The sequence below is a fragment of the Mustela nivalis genome, assembly GCF_964662115.1.
Source record: "Mustela nivalis genome assembly, chromosome: 18".
In the NCBI taxonomy this organism is placed as follows: Eukaryota; Metazoa; Chordata; class Mammalia; order Carnivora; family Mustelidae; genus Mustela; species Mustela nivalis.
This window is the reverse complement of record NC_139037.1, coordinates 22417683-22435764: the sequence shown is the minus strand read 5'-3', so window position 1 is coordinate 22435764 and position 18082 is coordinate 22417683. Positions and strand designations below refer to the sequence as shown.

Genomic DNA, 18082 nt, shown 5'->3' with positions numbered 1-18082 from the left:
GTCAGTTTTCTTAGCTATAAAAATGTATTCAGTTGGGGTGCCTGGGGGCGCTCAGTCAGTTGAGGGTCTGACTCCTGATTTAGGCACTGGTCCTGATCTCAGGATTGTGAGATTGAGCCCTGCTTTGGGCTCTGTGCTCAGCAGGGAGCCTGCTTCTCTCCCTCTCCCTCTGCCCCTCCTTCCACTCATCCTCTATCTCTAAAATAAACACATCTTTTAAAAAATGTATTCAATAATGGTGTATATATCATAGTATTATTGTAAAGATTAAATACTGTGATGTATATTAACAGTTTACCATAGAATCTGGCTCAGTGTAGGACTTCTCCAAATGTCACACATTCTTCTCTTTTTCTGTGATTTTCTGTGATCATCTCCTCTGGACAATTCCACTTTGTTTGGAGCCCCTTTTCACCAAGTTCCCTTTTAGTAAAAAAACAACAAGAACTACAAAAAACAACGCCTACCACCAAACCTCCCTATATTTCTGTAACATTTTGCATTGTAAGAATTTTAACTTGTTATTTTTAAGTATAACAGTATCATATTTTAGATGTTGGAGAAAACACCTAACCAGGAGAAAATAATCTTCAGTGACAGTGGTTTAATTGGGATGCCTGCTTTGGGAGAATCAGTGTGGTCTGTGAGATCTTTCTGACTCCACTGCATTGTATCTGGGAAACTGCTGTCAGCTCCTACGTCTTGGGCAGCCATTAGAAACATTTAGGGAGCTTTAAATATAGCCTAATTTCTGAGCCTCATCCTAGACCAATTAACTGAGAATCTGGGTAAGGTCCACAGCAATGATAGTTTAAAAAAAAAAAAAAAGAAAGAAAGAAAAACTCTCCAGTTGATTCTAATAGGGGGCCAGAGTAAAGACCCACTAATACAAATAAATGTTTCTCAAAATGTACCATACTGGCAATATGAACCAGAATTGGGCTAACCACCCCAGTAACAACCTGGGGGAATTCATAAAGTATATTAATTCCTGGACACTAGCAAAACTCACTGAATCAGAATTTCTGAGAGTACGTGCTCAGGGGACAAATATTTTTTAATAAGCCTCTTCGTTGATGTCTATGTACCGTATAGTTTGGTAACCTAAAGGTTCTGAAATTGCAACCTCTACCAGGCTTGTGCCTACTGATATCTTAACACCTCTGGTGGGTTGTTTACTTAGTGGAGAGCTCCTTTTTAATTCCGGGGTCTGTTCTGCCCTCTTCAGGGAAGATGTCAGAAGACAGGTTTTCAGGGGTGTTGGAAGTCCTTGTCCAGCTCACTTCTGTTAGGGACTAACTTCCTTCCTCTCTTTACTTTGGATCTCTTGGGAGATTCTGAAAATATCAGTCAAGTTCTCTGCCACGGACTTAATTTCTCCAGGAATCCATTTTCTTATCTGTAAGGTGTTATTCTCCAAGACTTGTAGGGAGGATGAAACCAAATAAATGTTCAAAGACCCAGGCACTTAGAAAACCCTTAATAAAAGTTAGTAATAGGCTTCTCTTGTGAGAAGCAGTCTTTCATTCCTTTGCATAAAAGCAACAATAAGATTCACCAAAAGAACAAGTACTGTGCTGTGACAAGAATTTAGTCATTTTACAAAATAGCTAATTCTTATGTATAAATATACGCATATTATATCACCATATGTTTGAAGATATATGCATTTGTAACTTTATGTACATATGACCATATGTAATTTATTCTTCGGTAGTTTTACACATATTTTTATCAAATACCAGAAGAGCAGAGTTACAAACATATACATTAACTGGAAATCTCTCATCAATGAGATATTTGCAAAGCCCAGGTATCAAGGTAGATTATCACGCACTTCTGGACATATGCAATGATGAATGAGATCCTAAATATAGGAAAGCTGGCTTAAACATGAATATCTGTGCTATAATTCCTTCTTCATTGTGAGACCCTAGAGAATTTACCTAACATCTCTGGGGCTGTTTTCCACTCTCCACACAGAGGTAATGATTGATTTACCCAGACATGCTTTGTGGGACCTAAATGACGTAACACACGTAAAGTGCTTTGCTAAATTTTATGAAAAACATCAGAGATGCCAGTCACCCTGCTCTGATTAGGAAAGGACTTTGCGAACTCTTGGATATAGAAACAGTACTCAATAATACAGGGTTGTGGGCTGAATTGTATCACCACAAAATTCATATGCTGACTTCCGGCACTTCGGTATGTGACTGTATTTGGAGACAGGGCCTCTAAGGAGGTGATTACATTTTAACAATGAAGCCCTCAGAGTGGATTTGTATCCAGTATGACTGGATGTCTTCTTATTAGAAGACATCTAGACACAGAAGGAGATACTAGGAATGTGTGTAAGACAGAGAAGAGGCCATAGGAAGACACAGGGAGAAGGCAGTCACCTGTAAGTCAAGGGGGGGATGTTCTTAGAAGAAACCAAACCTATAAACACCATGATCTTGGACTTCCCAACTCTAGAACTGTGGGCAGATTTCTGTTGTTTAAGCAACCAACCTGTTGTTTTTGTTACAGCAGCCCTAGCAAACTAATACATAGAATAACTACATGAGAGGAATGAATGGTGGGTGATGGTTACAAGGAAGAAACATATTTATTCTCTTTTTTTTTTTCTAGCCACAGTTTTTTCAATATGCTCTTCTGTCCCCGTCACACAATCAATAGATATTGAAGATTCCACTATTTTTCCTCTCATTCACCCACAGATATGTAAATGTCCAAATCAGGAGAATACAAAATAAGTTTTTCGCCAGTTGAAAATAAGTTTGCTTTCACCAGTTGAAAATAAGTTTGCTAACCTTACCCAGCTTGATCTCTCTAATTATTTAGGCCAGCTTGGTGTGGGTAGAATCAGAGATGATCCAAATCTTCCCTCTTTCTGCCCTTGTCCTACTTAATTTAGTTTTCTGGCTCCTGCAGGGTCACAGGGCAAAAAAGATGGGTGGGGGGTTGGGGAGGAACAGGCAGGGGGATGGGCTTATCATCCATTGGTCAGAAGTACAGGTAACAACCTGTGGCCCCTGAGGCTTTCTCTGCTGTAAAATGGACACAATGGTACGTCCCAGGGAGGGATATAAGGATCAAATGAGTTCTGGGATGAAAAACGCACTCTGGCTACTGGTCTGTACTCCTTCTACCAGCCACTCTGAAATTTCAAAGCTTGAGGTAGATCAAAGGAGTCACATCAGAGGATGCTGAGTGATGTTGCATTTCTGAGGGGTACCTTGCTGGCTACCGTGGGTGGCGAGACAACAGTGAGGTGGCTGGACTTCCGGGTGTACATGTGGGGACCTTACGAGCTCAGTTAAAGAAGTGAACAGTGCTTACTCGGTGCTTGCTCTGTGCCAGACATTGTGTGAGCTGCTTGCCATGCTATAGCTAATTTAATTCTCAGAGCAACTCTAAAATGCAAACACTACTATGTTTTCTCTTTTGCAGAGGTGGTTACTGAGGATAAGAAAGTAAATAAGTTGCCAGGAATCACACAGAAAATAAAACAGATAGTGTGGGTCTTAGATGAAAACCCTTCTCAACCTGAATTTAGAACTCATGCTCTTCTCTGGCTCAGAGAACTGAGGCAGGAAGGGGTTCGGTGTCAGGGTATGTTAAAAAGAATCAAAGGGAACTTGCAATCACTTAATTTTTCAGTGTATTTATTCAGCGTATTTTAAAACATTGTTGAACTTGCAGAGTAACTGGATGTACGCTTTGAGGATTTTTTTCTGTTTCCTAAAACTGTGTGTGAGTAAGTTGCTGAGATGACGCCCCAACAGCCTCACACACTGTACTGCATATTTCCTCCAAGAAAAGCATTTTTCTCCGTGAGCACGAACGGTGGCGTCCACCAGAAAATTAACACTGATGTGTGAGTTTCACTGAGTCCTTAGATGCCTTTCAAGTTCTGCTCATGGATTCAAAGGTACCCCCCACCCCGGATCTAGACTTCATCTCTTGTGTCTCTTTATTTTCCTTTAACCTAAAAGCATCCTTATATCTTCCCTTGCCCTTTAATGACCTTACTTCTTTTGAAGGTTCCAATCACTACATTGGAGAACGTCCCTCAATCGAGCGGATACGATAATTTATTATGATCAGATTCAGCCTGGGCATCTGTGGCAAGACCCCTACAAAACTAGCACAGCCCCGTTCTCACTACACCTCATCACATGATGCCCAGATTCTCTCTGTCCCACGGCGCGCTGATGTTCACACTTGGAATGCTTGGTATAAGCAGTGTCTAGCAGAATTTTCCATTGTAAAGTATTCAGTGTTCCTTTACAACTGACAAGTATTTTATGGGGAGTTGCTTTGAAACTATATATACCATCCAATTCTGATAAAACTTTCAGTATATTCACTCATTTAAATAAGAGTATAGATTGGTAATTTCATATTTTATTCAATGGACTGCAATTTGTTATTATTATTATTATTTTTAAAGATTTTATTTATTTATTTGACACAGAGAGAGAGGTCACAAGTAGGCAGAGCAGCAGGCAGAGACAGAGGGGGTAGCAGGCTCCCTGCTGAGCAGAGAGCCTGATGCGGGGCTCGATCCCAGGACCCTGAGATCATGACCTGAGTGGAAGGCAGAGGCTTAACCCACTGAGCCACCCAGGTGCCCCTGCAATTTGTTATTATTATTAGCTATTCTGAACTTCAAGTTTTCCCAGATGGGTCAAAGGCCCCACAATGAGACTTCTGTGTTCTTTGGAAATGCCCCAACATCCATTAGTAACTCTTTACTTTCTGAAATTTGATGCTCCAGACCCATTTTTATGTCCTTCTCTACCCGAGTGGACTATGACAAACTGTTCTGGACCACACAGCAACCTTAGACTTGGCACGCACACCTACCTTCCTCCCTCACACCTGAAGTATCTGGGAAGGGAAGAGAAGCAGAGGGTAAGAGGAAGAGAAGGAGGAGGCAAAGAGGCAGACAGACCTTGCTGCCTGGTCTGAATTCCAGATAACTATAACAGCATGGATGCAAAACAAGCATGATGTATGAAAATTCATTCTCCTAATGCATTAAATACATATAAAATGCAAGTCATCTCAGCAGCAGGATGCAAGGTTAGAGAGGTAGACTGGTCCCAGTGTGTGAAGGACAGTGAGCTTCTGCTGAATGCGGAATCTGTGTCTGCTTCATTGGATGCCCAGTAAATATTTAATGAATGAATTTTTAATGGATACTGTGCATCCAAAGTCACCACTGGGAAGCAGCCTGGATACAGATATAACTACTGAATCCTAAGAACACGATCTTGGTTCCTCAAAGAATATCCTTGCCCGGGATGCTGGTAAACTCCTACTCATTCCTCAAGTTTCGGCCCCACTTCTTGGAAATCCTTCCTAATTCTCAGCCATCTTTTAAGTTAGGTGCTCCCTGATCTGTCTTCCTGCAAGACTATGCCTATATTTTTCTTAACTCTGAATCATTAAGATTAGGCTAACTGCTTATGGCAGGAAAACACAGACAGCTATGGCTTGAACAAAATGGGCATTTATTTCTCTCACACAATCCCACATAGAGGAGATTAGAGAGCTTCATGACTACCAGGATCCTTACAGGTTGCTGCTTTGCAATCTTGTGATGTCACCTCACAGTCCAAGATGCCCCCTCGAACTCTAGCCATCACGTCTGCATTGAGGAGGAAGACATAAAGAAGACTAAGCTATCTCTCTAGAATGACAACTCTTAGAAATTATACATACAATTACATTTAATATTAATTTAACTGAAAGGAGTTGCATGGCTAAACCTCACTCTACAGGTGAGTAGGAAATTTAATTGAATTCCTGGTTACCACTAGTTTAGGCAAACATCAGGAATTCCTTTACTAAGGAAGAGGAGAGGAATGGATTTGGGGGAACAAACAGTAGTCTGTGCTGAGATCATTAGCATATGTGTTAGTAGTTGTATGTTTATATGTCCATTGCTCCCAAGCTGGCTTCCTGTATTCATTTCTACATGCAGTCATTAAAAAAATGTGTATTTGGGGTGCCTGGGTGGCTCAGTGGGTAAAAGCCTCTGCCTTCGGCTCAAGTCATGATCTCAGGGTCCTGGGATCGAGCCCCACATTGGTCTCTCTGCTCAGCAGGGAGCCTGGTTTCTTCCTCTCTCTCTGCCTCCCTTTCTGACTACTTGTGAACTCTGTCTGTCAAATAAATAAATCTTAAAAAAAAATGTGTATTCCACACTGACTATAACTTACAGGTTATTTCCAGTGTGGTAGGGGACAAATTTCAGTAGGTTAAATGAAATGTGTGGAATTCCTTCAAAATATGTATAACCATGAATTTCCCCTAAATTCCCAGTATCTTCAGCAGTCTCTAGCACAGGACACATACCGCAAAACTACCGTTAATTAAGCGAAGAAGATTGGAAACACTATGACCCTGCAATTGCACTACTGGGTATCTACCCCAAAGATACAGATGGAGTGAAAAGAAGGGCCATCTATACCTCAATGTTCATAGCAGCAATGGCCACAGTCATCAAACTGTGGAAAAGAACCAAGATGCCCATTAATGGACGAATGGATTAGGAAGATGTGGTCCATATACACTATAGAGTATTATGCCTCCATCAGAAAGGATGAATATCCAACTTTTGTAGCAACATGGACGGGACTGGAGGAGATTATTCTCAGTGAAATAAGTCAAGCAGAGAGTCAATTATCATATGGTTTCACTTATTTGTGGAGCACAAGGAATAACACGGAGGACATGGGGAGATAGAAGGAGAAGGGAGTTGGGGGAAATTGGAGGGGGAGACGAACCATGACAGACTGTGAACTCTGAGAAACAAACTGAGTGTTTTGGAGGGGTGAGGGGTGGGAGGTTGGGTGAGCCTGGTGGTGGGTATCATGGAGGTCACATATTTCATGGAGCACTGGGTGTGGTGCATAAACAATGAATTCTGGAACACGGAAAAGAAATTGAAAAATAAACAAAAACTTTTTTAAAAAGATTAGAAACAAAACAGAGTTTTCTCGAAAATGATATTCGAGAAGCCTATACCATATAGAAGATGATGAAAGCGCAGTTTCTGAAGGCAAACTCTTTGGGTGTATCTCCTACCTCTGTCACTTACTGAATGACCTTGGGTAAATTATTTCACTTTCTTTAGAATGGGTATATAATAACTATCCTCATGGTGCTTTAGTGGGATCAAATTAGACGCTTTGCGGCCGAGGCTCACACATGATGAGCATACGATCAATTTTATGTTTTTCTAGGATAAACATAAAGAGGGTTGCCTCTTCCTTACCCTGTTCTTTCAGATTAGCCTCAATAATTCTATTGAGCCCAGTCCTAACCCTTCAGTGGCAGAGCCCCAGTAGCCATCTGAAGCCTGAAGGTAAAATACATGTGCAGCCAGAGCAGGATAGAAACACCAGCCTGTTCATCGGGCTGTCACTGCTGCTGATTACTTACTTAACAGTGTTATCAAAGAGATATTTCCAAATAGAGTACTAGTTTTCTGTTCACATTAAGGCTGTCTGCCAGCAGCAAATTATGAGGATTATATTCCATAATAAAAATTTTAAAGAGAGGTTAGTGAGGAATGGGGGGGAAAAACAGGAAAGATTATAGGGCAGTATATATAATGAATAGAATACTAACGAAGTTTCTTTTTTTTTTTTTTTTTATTTCATTTACATTTGAAATCCAGAAACCCTAAGGTCTTTCACGAAATCACACTGTCCCTTCTCCTCCTTCCTTTCCTTCTAAAAATAATCTCTTTCTTTTCTGGGTGGGTGGTGTGGGGGCGGGGAGTGATTAGTTCCTACAAAGACGAGTCACAAAGGAAATCCATCAGCTCAATGTTTTTCCACCAAAGAACAAGAAAGTAGGAAGAGCAATGTACCTTGATGTGTTGGCAGGGAGGAAAAGAACCAATTTGTGTTGGTTACCTGCTGTGCGTCTCGATTGATGCCGAAGAGTGGTGCAGAGCTCAGGCTCTGAGCTCGAGAAGTCAAGTTCCAATACTGGCTCCACCATTTACTCACACAGGGATTCTGAGAAAGCTACTTAATTTGTGTGTGCCTCAGTTTCCTCATCTGCAAAACAGGGTGGTATCTATGTCATAAAGGTGCGATAGGCTTGCGTAACAATTACTCCATGTCTGACTCATAAGGTGGGTCAAAAAATATTAGGTATTCTACAAAGAGGGTGGTGGCTGACAGTTCAGGATTACTGTCTCGGGCAAACAAACAAAACCAAGTAAGTCCCTGTGCTCTGTCTCCAGATATTTTCACTTAATTGTAATTACTTTAAAACCTCTCCAAGTGATTTAAGAATACAACCATATTTGAGAAGCAAGGCACTAAGCTTAGTTCTTAAAATTTAGTGCACAGCAACATCACAAGGAGAGCTTATTTGAACAGATTTCCAAGCCTAGTAGTTCCCCAGATTTCTGATTCAACGGGTCTTGACTGGAGCCTGAGAACTGGGCTTGAATGACTACACAGGTCATGCTGATGTTGTTGGTCTGGGAATAGCACTTGGAGACCATTGTTCTAGACTCCACTGTTTCCACTTCAATGAGCTTTCCCAGAAATTCTTCTTGGTCCACCATATAATCAAGTCACAGGTATGACTGCTCCAATGGCTTCTAGACACACCCAGCTGGACATACAACTTATAATGACAACTGCCATTTTCACAGGTTCAACTGCCAAGCTTCCCTTCCACTGTCCTCATCTCACCATCCGCCAAACCAGTTGAGCTGTAGAAAATAGTCAATTAAGCAGATACATTTGGGGCACTGAAAAACCATTTTATCTTTGCTGATGATATGCCCTTGAGACATTGGTGGGGTCACATTAAGCATAAGAAGGCTTACATCCGGATAATACTCACGTGAGTCTAAAGGTGCCCATTCTGGCACCAGGACTTCCAGTGGAAAAGGAGCTTGGGTAGATGACTTTCTTTACTAGGAAGCATGCCAGGGGTACCTGGGTGGCTCAGCCAGTTAAATGTCTGCTCAGCTCAGGTCATGGTCCCAGGAGCCTGGGATCAAGCGCCATATTGGGCTGTCTGCTCAATGGGGAGTCTGCTTCTCCTTCTGCTTGATGCCCTGCTTGTGCACACACACTCTCTCTCTCTGTCAAATAAATAAATAAATAAATAAATAAATAAATAAATAAAATAGGAGGCTTGCCCTACTGGAGGACTACAGTTTTACTACAGATATGAAGTTTATCACTGCATGTGAGCTCTGGAACAAAGAAGCAAGCCCATCATAAGGGGCTCAGGAAGCAGTCAGGATTTTTGTGCTTGGCGGGAATGACTAAGAAATGGAGATCACTGAGTTATACTGAGATATACATTTATCTTACTTAATTAAAAATTCAGAAATAACACCTCCAAGCTTTGGAAAAACCAACTGTGACTTTCTGCCAGTGGTAGTGAATAACATAATTTGTATGTGGATATTTTACATGCTAAATTCAGGGAGGTGATATATACTTAGTATTAAGTTGTAGATATCTGTGCACAACTAAGTTTTAATTTTATCTCCACCTCTCTACAGCACCATAAGGCCGAACATGTCTTTACACCTTGCCAATCTCCTATTTCTGCTCTGTAAAATGCAATAATGATAATTAATAATTTGCCTGTTGTAAGGACTCAGAGATATAACATAGAACACGCACTTATGTATTGTCTTGTATGTAATATCTGCTATTATTTAGTAAGAATTTATTGTTACATCTTATAAATACATATATATATTTAAGCAAGTACTGTTTTTTTCATATAAAAATTAAGCATAATACACACAGTATTTGCTAATACATTAAGCTAGTATGTAAGGTAATATGCCATTTGGAATGGCATGGTTTTGTCTCTAGTTACTGTGTTTTTACGGGACAAAATAGCCTTCTTCTTAAGTACAGGGCTGGGGAGTATCATGCCTTGGTTTAGTCAATAAAAGTCCCAAAGTGAGCTAGGCAGAGGAGAGTCGTACATAGATAGAGTTGTCAGAAACGGCTCCCCCTCCAAGAGACTCATTTTTCTAATGTGATAATTGTTATTTATTTTATAGGCTTACACATGACATATCACCACTGAAACTGCTTCTAATTCTGCTTTTATTATTAACCTCACTTTTCAATTCTTTATCGACCTTGGGCAAGACTATTTTCCTCTTCATAGCATCAATAGAAGAGCTAGTTCAAGTTTGCTTTAAAAGAAATTAATCTCAGAGCTATTCCCACATTTTAAAAGCACCTTGTATGAGAATGTTAATAGCTGCTATTAGGCTTGGAACCAGCCCTTCCCTAAGAGGGAAACAAAAGTGCAGGTTTAGTGTCATTTGATCAGAGAAACTAAGGGGATGGCCATGAAATGCTGTGATACCGATGCCCGGTGGTGACAGAGACCAGCCAGAAGTGGCCTATTGGCTATGCCCACATCCTGGTACCTTCTAGCTGAATGTCTCTGTATCTCAGTTTCTTCATCTGTAAAATGTAAATACCAATATATATGTTTATGGCTTTATATCAGTTCCCTGTACCTACTTTCTGAAGCACACCCATGAAAGCCAAGAGGAAGGAATGGAAGAAGGAAGGGGGTGGGAAGAGATAGGAAGACAGAGAGACCAAGAGGGAAGCATATATAGTTTGACAAGGATGCCTATTAGGTAAAGACAGCAAACAGAATCTTTTAAATCAAGACTCGGTAGCAATAGCCAGGGTTTGTCGTTGTTGTTGTTCTTGTTGCTCTTTTTCTATCTCTACACCTATGACTTGTACTCAGAACTTCGTGTTTTGGGCTCCCTGGGAGGTATCCCTTCACGTTCTCCCAGGGACAGGCATCAAAGGGTGTCAAGCGGCCAGGGACCGCGTGCTCCAAGTATGAAATACAACTGCACTCAACACAGTCACCTTATCAGTCAGGCACTTCCACTCTTCAGTTCTGCAGAGTGGAACCCATGTTAACAGGGCTGATGTGGGGTGCCTGGGTGGCTCAGTGGGTTAAAGCCTCTGCCTTTGGCCCAGGCCATGATCTCAGGGTCCTGGGATCGAACCCCGCATTTGGGCTCTCTGCTCAGCAGGGAGCCTGCTTCTCCCTCTCTCTCCACCTGCCTCTCTGTCTACTTGTGATCTCTGTCTGTCAAATAAATAAATAAAATCTTAAAACAAAACAAAACAGGGCTAATGTGAGGCACCTGGGGTCACAAGACTGGTGAAGAGGGAATCTATGATTGTAAACCCATCTGCCTTCCAAGTCTGTGTAGTGGCTACCCTGGGGTTCTTTTTTTTTTTTTTTTTTAAGATTTTATTTTTTTATTTGACAGAGAGAGAGAGAGAGAGAGACAGAGTACAAGCAGGAGGAGCAGCAGAGGGAGAGGGAGAAACAGACTACCCCCCGAGCAGGGAGCCCCAGGCTTCCTGGGGCATCCCAGGCGTGACCCCAGGATCACGACCTGAACCCAAGGCAGATGCTTAACCAACTGAGCAACCCAGGGGCCCCTACCATGGGGTCCTGTGAGGCGTCTGCCAATTCTGGAATATCGGAAAATAATTCAACAGACCATGACAAGAGGTCGTTGTCAGTGTCTCATAACAGGGTGTACCAGGCAGGATTTTAGAACTTGTTTAAAAATATCTTTTGAAAGAAGAAGCTCCTCACGTTCACACAGACTTCCTTTCAGACGGAACCACTTGCCTAAAGTTTATAGATCAAGTGACATTCTAGGCAATTAAGGCCTCAAAGAGCCTAGGAAGGATGCATAAGTTTTCAAAAATAATTTCCACTGTGGCAGAAATGCAAATTGATTGAAGTTACAATGTCACTCAGAAAGTTTGCTAGTCTTTTTAAGAATGACACGAAGCAGTGACAGACAATTGACAGGGACAGCCACTTTAACGGAGGTTGACAGAAGGACTGGAATGCCTTAAGAAAAGGGGGGAAAAATCCAGTGGCAGATATGGGTAATGAGGGAGTGTTTTCTTCCCATTCTTTTTCTTTCTATATTTTGAGATGTACCTGTCAATATATCCCCTTCCCTAATTTTGAAAATACAAAGCCCCTATTAAAAAGGAGGCTTTATCTTTCAAGATCTCTGATAGCAATTACTACTTTGCATTTAAACAAAAACACCTTAACTAAATAAAACAGAGTTTATAAAATAGAACATATGGTGCCATCTGCAGAATAGTGCTGAGAATTCGGGGAAAATATGGAGGTGATTGCATTTTTTTTTCATCTACAACATGCTCAAAATAAAGAGCTTAGAGAATTTTCTTGAAAGCTCCCAAGTCAGGAAAGTGACTGACTGGTTTCACATCATAAAACTAAATGAGCATAGGTTAGCTACTATAAGACCTTAGATGTGGAAAGAAACGTCTGCTGGTAAATTTTACAAGCGTGGAACCGGGAGTGCAGTTGGGCAAAAAGGGTTGCCATCTTCACTTAGGTAGTAAATGTCAGAACTTGGACACTGAAACTCAAGTCCCTGTCTGTTCCACTCTATATCACTGTCACTCATTAAAGGGAATATGCCTTCCAATAGAGATGCAAAGTTCTTCTGATCACTGTCTGAACTATGTTATGGTACTAGATATAGTAATACCATGGTAATGCGTAGATAGATAATAATATATACAGTTACATATGGTTTAAAGCACGATAAGTATAGTAGTTACATAATAACTATAACTATAGTATTTTTAACTGTATATAATTCAATGGATTTGACTGTGATACATGAAACCCATTTCAATCTAACAGAGCTGAAGTTTGCTGAGCAGTCGCCATGGGGCAATTACTTTGCTAGATTTTTGGACACACAATAAGTCAAACCCCTGACCTCTCTAGAGTGCCCTTTTGCAACAATACACTTGCGGGTCTCATAATTATGTCCTCTAAAACCTTGACGAGTCCCTTCGTTTAGCTTTAAAAATGTACTATAACCAAAATAAAATTAAAAAAAAAATCCCAGCAGATGTTTGACAAGAGGATTTCTGCTCTCTATATAATAGTGAACTGCTAGGTCAAGGGGTGGTCAAACAAGATAAACAGTGTCTTGTTCACCTCTGCATCTAATAGTCTTTTCTGAAGACGTGTTCCATGAACCATGAACTCTTGGAACATGAAGGAGGATCTGTTTCCTTCCCTCCCTATGAAGACCTGGCTGAGGACTTGTGGAAAGCAAAATTGATTCCAGGTCATTTTAACAGATATTTAACACAGTATCTCTATTTGAACATAAAATAAAACTTAAGCAACAAATACATTTTCTGACCATAGGGTCTTATACTCAATAGAGAACTTTAATAGTGAGAGACCAGGGAAGGAAGGGAAGCCATCGGGAAGGTTGTCATGCTTCTATACCTTGGGCATGTCTTTCCCTGATTAGTAAGGAACAAAAGGGGAGAGGGATTTTCCTGCCCATAGAAGGTTTTCTTTGCTTGGTACCCAATGCCATTCCCATTGATAGCATAAAAAAGATCTAGAATCTTTAACACAATCATAAAAGAAAAATTTTAGGCAAATGTGAGCTCAAATCTCTCTTTTTTAAGCTATATTTACTCTTCCCCCTCACAACTTGATGAGGCAGTGGCTTGATAAAGTACTCATTGGAGTCGGATGTCCTGCTTCTAATTCCACATTTTCCAGTCACAAGCTCTGAGACTTTGGGCAAGTGCATGCTCTGAACTTCTTTCATCAGCTTACAAATAGTAGTACTGATGCTTCTTAGACTACTCATATTTTTTTAAAGATTTTATTTATTTATTTATTTGACACACAGAGAGAGAGAGAGATCACATGTAGGCAGAGAGGCAGGCAGAGAGAGGGAGGGAAGCAGGCTTCCTGTTGAGCAGAGAGCCCAACGCAGGGCTGGATCCCAGGACCCTGAGATCATGACCTGAGCTGAAGGCAGAGGCTTAACCTACTGAGCCACCCAGGCGCCCCTTTTGAATAACAAATAAAGAAATAGATCTGAGAACAATATAGAATATTTGAAATTAAGGCTGATTTTGAAAATACAAGAAAGGTTATTGCGCATATACTTCATACTGCTATAATAGTTGTGAAATCAATGATACAGTTGCCCCATTTAAAACATCAACAGATTATAACTAGTAAAGAAATAAAATCATAGAGGTATTTTGCCAAAAATCAGAAAGGAAGTTAAAAGCATAGTTTCTGGAGTTAGATTCTGGATCTATCATTTGCAAACCATGTGACCTTGGACATGTTACAAATAAAATCTTAGGGTATATATATATATATATATATATATATATATATATATACACACACACATACATACACACATATAAAATTAATATTTAAAATCTAAATAATAGTCATACCTACTTTATAAGACTATTTTGATTAATAAAATGCAAATGTATTGAGCACAATGCTTGATACATAGTGATCAATAAAGGCTATTATTATTATTAATCTTTCCTCATAACCCAATGTGCAGCAATCAGCGATTTATTGGTGCTCATCAAATTTGCTATCGTCTGGGGCAAGTATTATTGGATTTTTCCCTTTCAACAGCGAACAGTGTTCTTAGCAAACAATAGGATCCCAATAAGTGTTTGTTTAATGATTAAACAATTTTCAGCAGCAGAAGTGATATTTAACCTAGTTTTACTCTCACTAGTAAGTTTTCAGTTAGTTTCCATTACTATATTTAGAATGCCAACATATTGAGAGCATCATGGTAGTCATATGCCCAGGAGTAAATCATTTTCTCTTTAGTGTCCTCCATTTACTGAGGTAAATGAATGCAGTGGATAAATATGTGATTTATTTGGGAAATCCCTGCTGAAAAGTCAGTCACAAATCACTAGGCTTACCTCAATGTTTGAATTTTGAACATTAAAACCTATTTGTAGAAGCCATTTTCTCTTAATAACTTTTAAATATAATGTCATTTCCAAATACCATAGGATTTCACCTAGATGTGGAATCTTAAAAAACAAAACAAAGCAAAACCAAACAAACAAATAAACAAAAAGCAGAATCAGACCTACAAATATAGAGAACCAACTGATGGTTGCCAAAGGGAAGGGGGTGGGGGCTGGGCACAATGGGTGAAGGGGAGAGATACAGGCTTCAAGTTATGGAGTGGAAAAGTTGCAGGAATGAAAGCCACAGCACAGGGGATAGTCAATGATACTGTACTAGCACCGTATGATCATAGATGGTGCCTACACCCCTGGTGAGCACACCCTAAAGTAGAGAGATGTTGAATCACACTACACTGTACACCTAAAAATAATGTAATGTTGTGTGTCAACTATACTAGAAAAATAAAAAATAAACAAAATATTTTATTTAGATGGACTACATTGTTTCTTTGCAAGTAAAAATCCATTTTTACATATGATCAAATTTTAGTGAACTATCTTATACCAGATTAGGTAAAATTACATTGACTTCACCTTTGTTAAATGCAGTCCTGTCCCCCTATAGTGGTCCTGGAGAAGTAAGAATCTCATTTGTGGTGCAGAAGACAATTCTTGGTGGGCAGTTCTGCTGCATGCACCTCTTGAATGATTTTGTCTGGAAGGGTCATTTACAATTCAAAGGATGGAGAAGAGGCATCAAGATATGGAATGTGTCTAAGCATTTAAATGAAGTTTTTCTAACTCCTACTTTGTGAAAGGCTCTTCAGATACAAATCTTCAGTAAGTTGGACTATCATTCACAACAATGGAAAAATACTGACATAGTATGACCCAAGACTGGGCTTTTAAACATCTATATCTTGCTCCCAACTCCCAGGGATTTAAAACCATTTTATGTAAGAGAGGGGGGAGAAAGGTGTTTCCAATATGTTAATCTTTTTTTTTTTTTAAGATTTTATTTATTTATTTATTTGACAGACAGTGATCACAAGTAGGCAGAGAGAGGGCGGGGAAGCAGGCTCCCCACTGAGCAGAGAGCTCAATGCGGGGCTCGATCCCAGGACCCTGAGATCATGACCTGAGCCGAAGGTAGAGGCTTTAACCCACTGAGCCACTCAGGCGCCCCCTGCTGCATATTATTTTTACTTAAATGGGTATTGCAATGTATTTCTTCAGGTATGTACTGCTTCAGTGTCAGCGTATTCCTTCCAGCACCCTGCACTCCAGAACAGAGCCGACTTAGTGGGACCAACTCGAAGAAATTTCCTGGCATTTGCTTAGTTTTAGCCCTGAAATTCTCACATCAGGAGAAACCTCTCAGCTCTGTGCACACTGGGATCGTCGGCGACCCTCACCAAAAATTAAGAAGAGCAGTGCATTTAGATAGTGATTCTCAACTGGGGCAGTTTTGCCTCTCCCAAACCCCTCACACCCAGCGGACGCTTGATAATGTCTAGAGACATTTCTGGTTACCAAGACTTTTGGGGAGGGGTGATTGCTCCTGGCATCTGTTAGGCAGGGGCTAAACATCCTCCAAGGCACGGTATAGGCCCTTGTGCAAAGAATCATCTATCTGGTCTAAAACATCAGTAAGTGCCACTTTTAAGAACCCTTGGTCTGACTGCTTAAAATGCTTTGATGCCCTAGAAGGTTTTGTGCTTGCTTGATCAAAGTTTATCTCCATCTTGTTTGTCTCTTTTAAACACTTCAGTTTCAAGTCGGGAATACTTACTCAGGAAGAAAAAAAAAAATCTTTTGCTTTTTGGTATCACTACAAATGAAATCAGCCTTCATTGCTTTAGGAATGAAACATCTGTTTTGTTTACCCCAGCTTTGTTCCAGCATCCCCTATTAGCCCTATAAAATACCTTTAGGAAATTGATATTTTAAAGTCTTGCAGTGAGGCTATCACCCCTTATAAATCACCTCCCTTCATCCTGGTAAAGATTTCATGAGTACTATCTCTCTTCTTCCCAAACCTTGGCATTTCATCATCCCTGCGGGAGGACGATCTGGGATTCATCATTCATTCAGAAGTTTACATCCCCACATTTGAAATTCATTGTTCTGCATGCTTTCTGATTTCCCCTACTCCTTTGGCTTTAAACTTCCAGGCTGAGTGTTGTAGACACTATGGTGCTCTGCCCAGACCCCTCTTCTGGGTAGAAGCATTCAGTCCCTATGTCCCCGCAGTATGAGCTGCCAATAGCTCACAATTCATTCCCACTGGGCCCAGACACCATGAATCACTGTGGGACAGTTCCAAAGGGCCAGTCCAGCCTCAGAACCCCATGTGGGTTCTTCTGACACCTCCGTTGCAAGTTAATTATCAGTCAGCCTCTTTCTTTGCTCACTTCTGCCTCCAGTCACTTTCCTACAGATTTTCTCTTGAGGTGTTTCCCAGTAAACCTTCTGCATGCAACTCTCCATCATGGGTCTCTTCCCAGACAACTGATTCTAAGTCGGTGTGGGGTCAAGCCTCAGGTCCCCCCCGCCCCCTTTTCTTATGCCTGCCTGGCTGAATCCTAACTTTGCAGGTCTTGGCCCGTTGTCAAGACCACGCTCCAACTTGTATCTCTGTACTACGTATTCATGGTGAAAAAAGTAAGACAAACTGCCTGGAAATCTTAAATAAAATTGGGTCTATCTTACTATGAAATCTACTAAATCACGGAATACCAAAAGTTGAGGCTATCAGTCAAGGAGAACTGCGTTTGTATTCATTCAAAATAGCGACTCCAACAAAACCCAGAATGTAATGTCACATCCATCTCTGTTAGCACATCTGTCAAGCTAGATTGCCATGCAGTTTTTTTTAAAACGAGGAGGAAGCATCAGCAATACAAGAAAAGGCTTAGTGCTATCCAAATGTGGTTCTTCTTGTGTAATTAAATTCTATTTCTTTTACAAAGGAACAATGAATAATATTCCGGTTGACAGAAGTCCCATGATATTAGCAGTGTGTTTTATTTGTAATGACTTTAAACAAATGCATTTAATATTCTTGTAAGTGGTTAATCTTTAACATTACCACAGTGCCAGTCCCTCCCCCTGCTTCCATGTTTTGCCACTTTTTTAAAGCACTCATCCAAACACCTACCGCCCTCTGTCATGAATCACAAGGCCCTTCCTGACTTTCAATCTCCTGATTCTTGGAGCACAAACCTGATTCC

General features: G+C 40.5%; 1 long non-coding RNA gene across 1 annotated transcript in view; it reads right to left on the bottom strand.

The window, feature by feature from the left end:
- LOC309853866 overlaps positions 1 to 18082 on the bottom strand; it is a 354063-nt gene that overhangs the window by 31967 nt on the left and 304014 nt on the right. Inside the window, exon 4 of the long non-coding RNA XR_014306015.1 lies at positions 7941 to 8087. This is a non-coding gene — a long non-coding RNA (uncharacterized lncRNA). The remainder of the gene's footprint in view (positions 1 to 7940; positions 8088 to 18082) is intronic.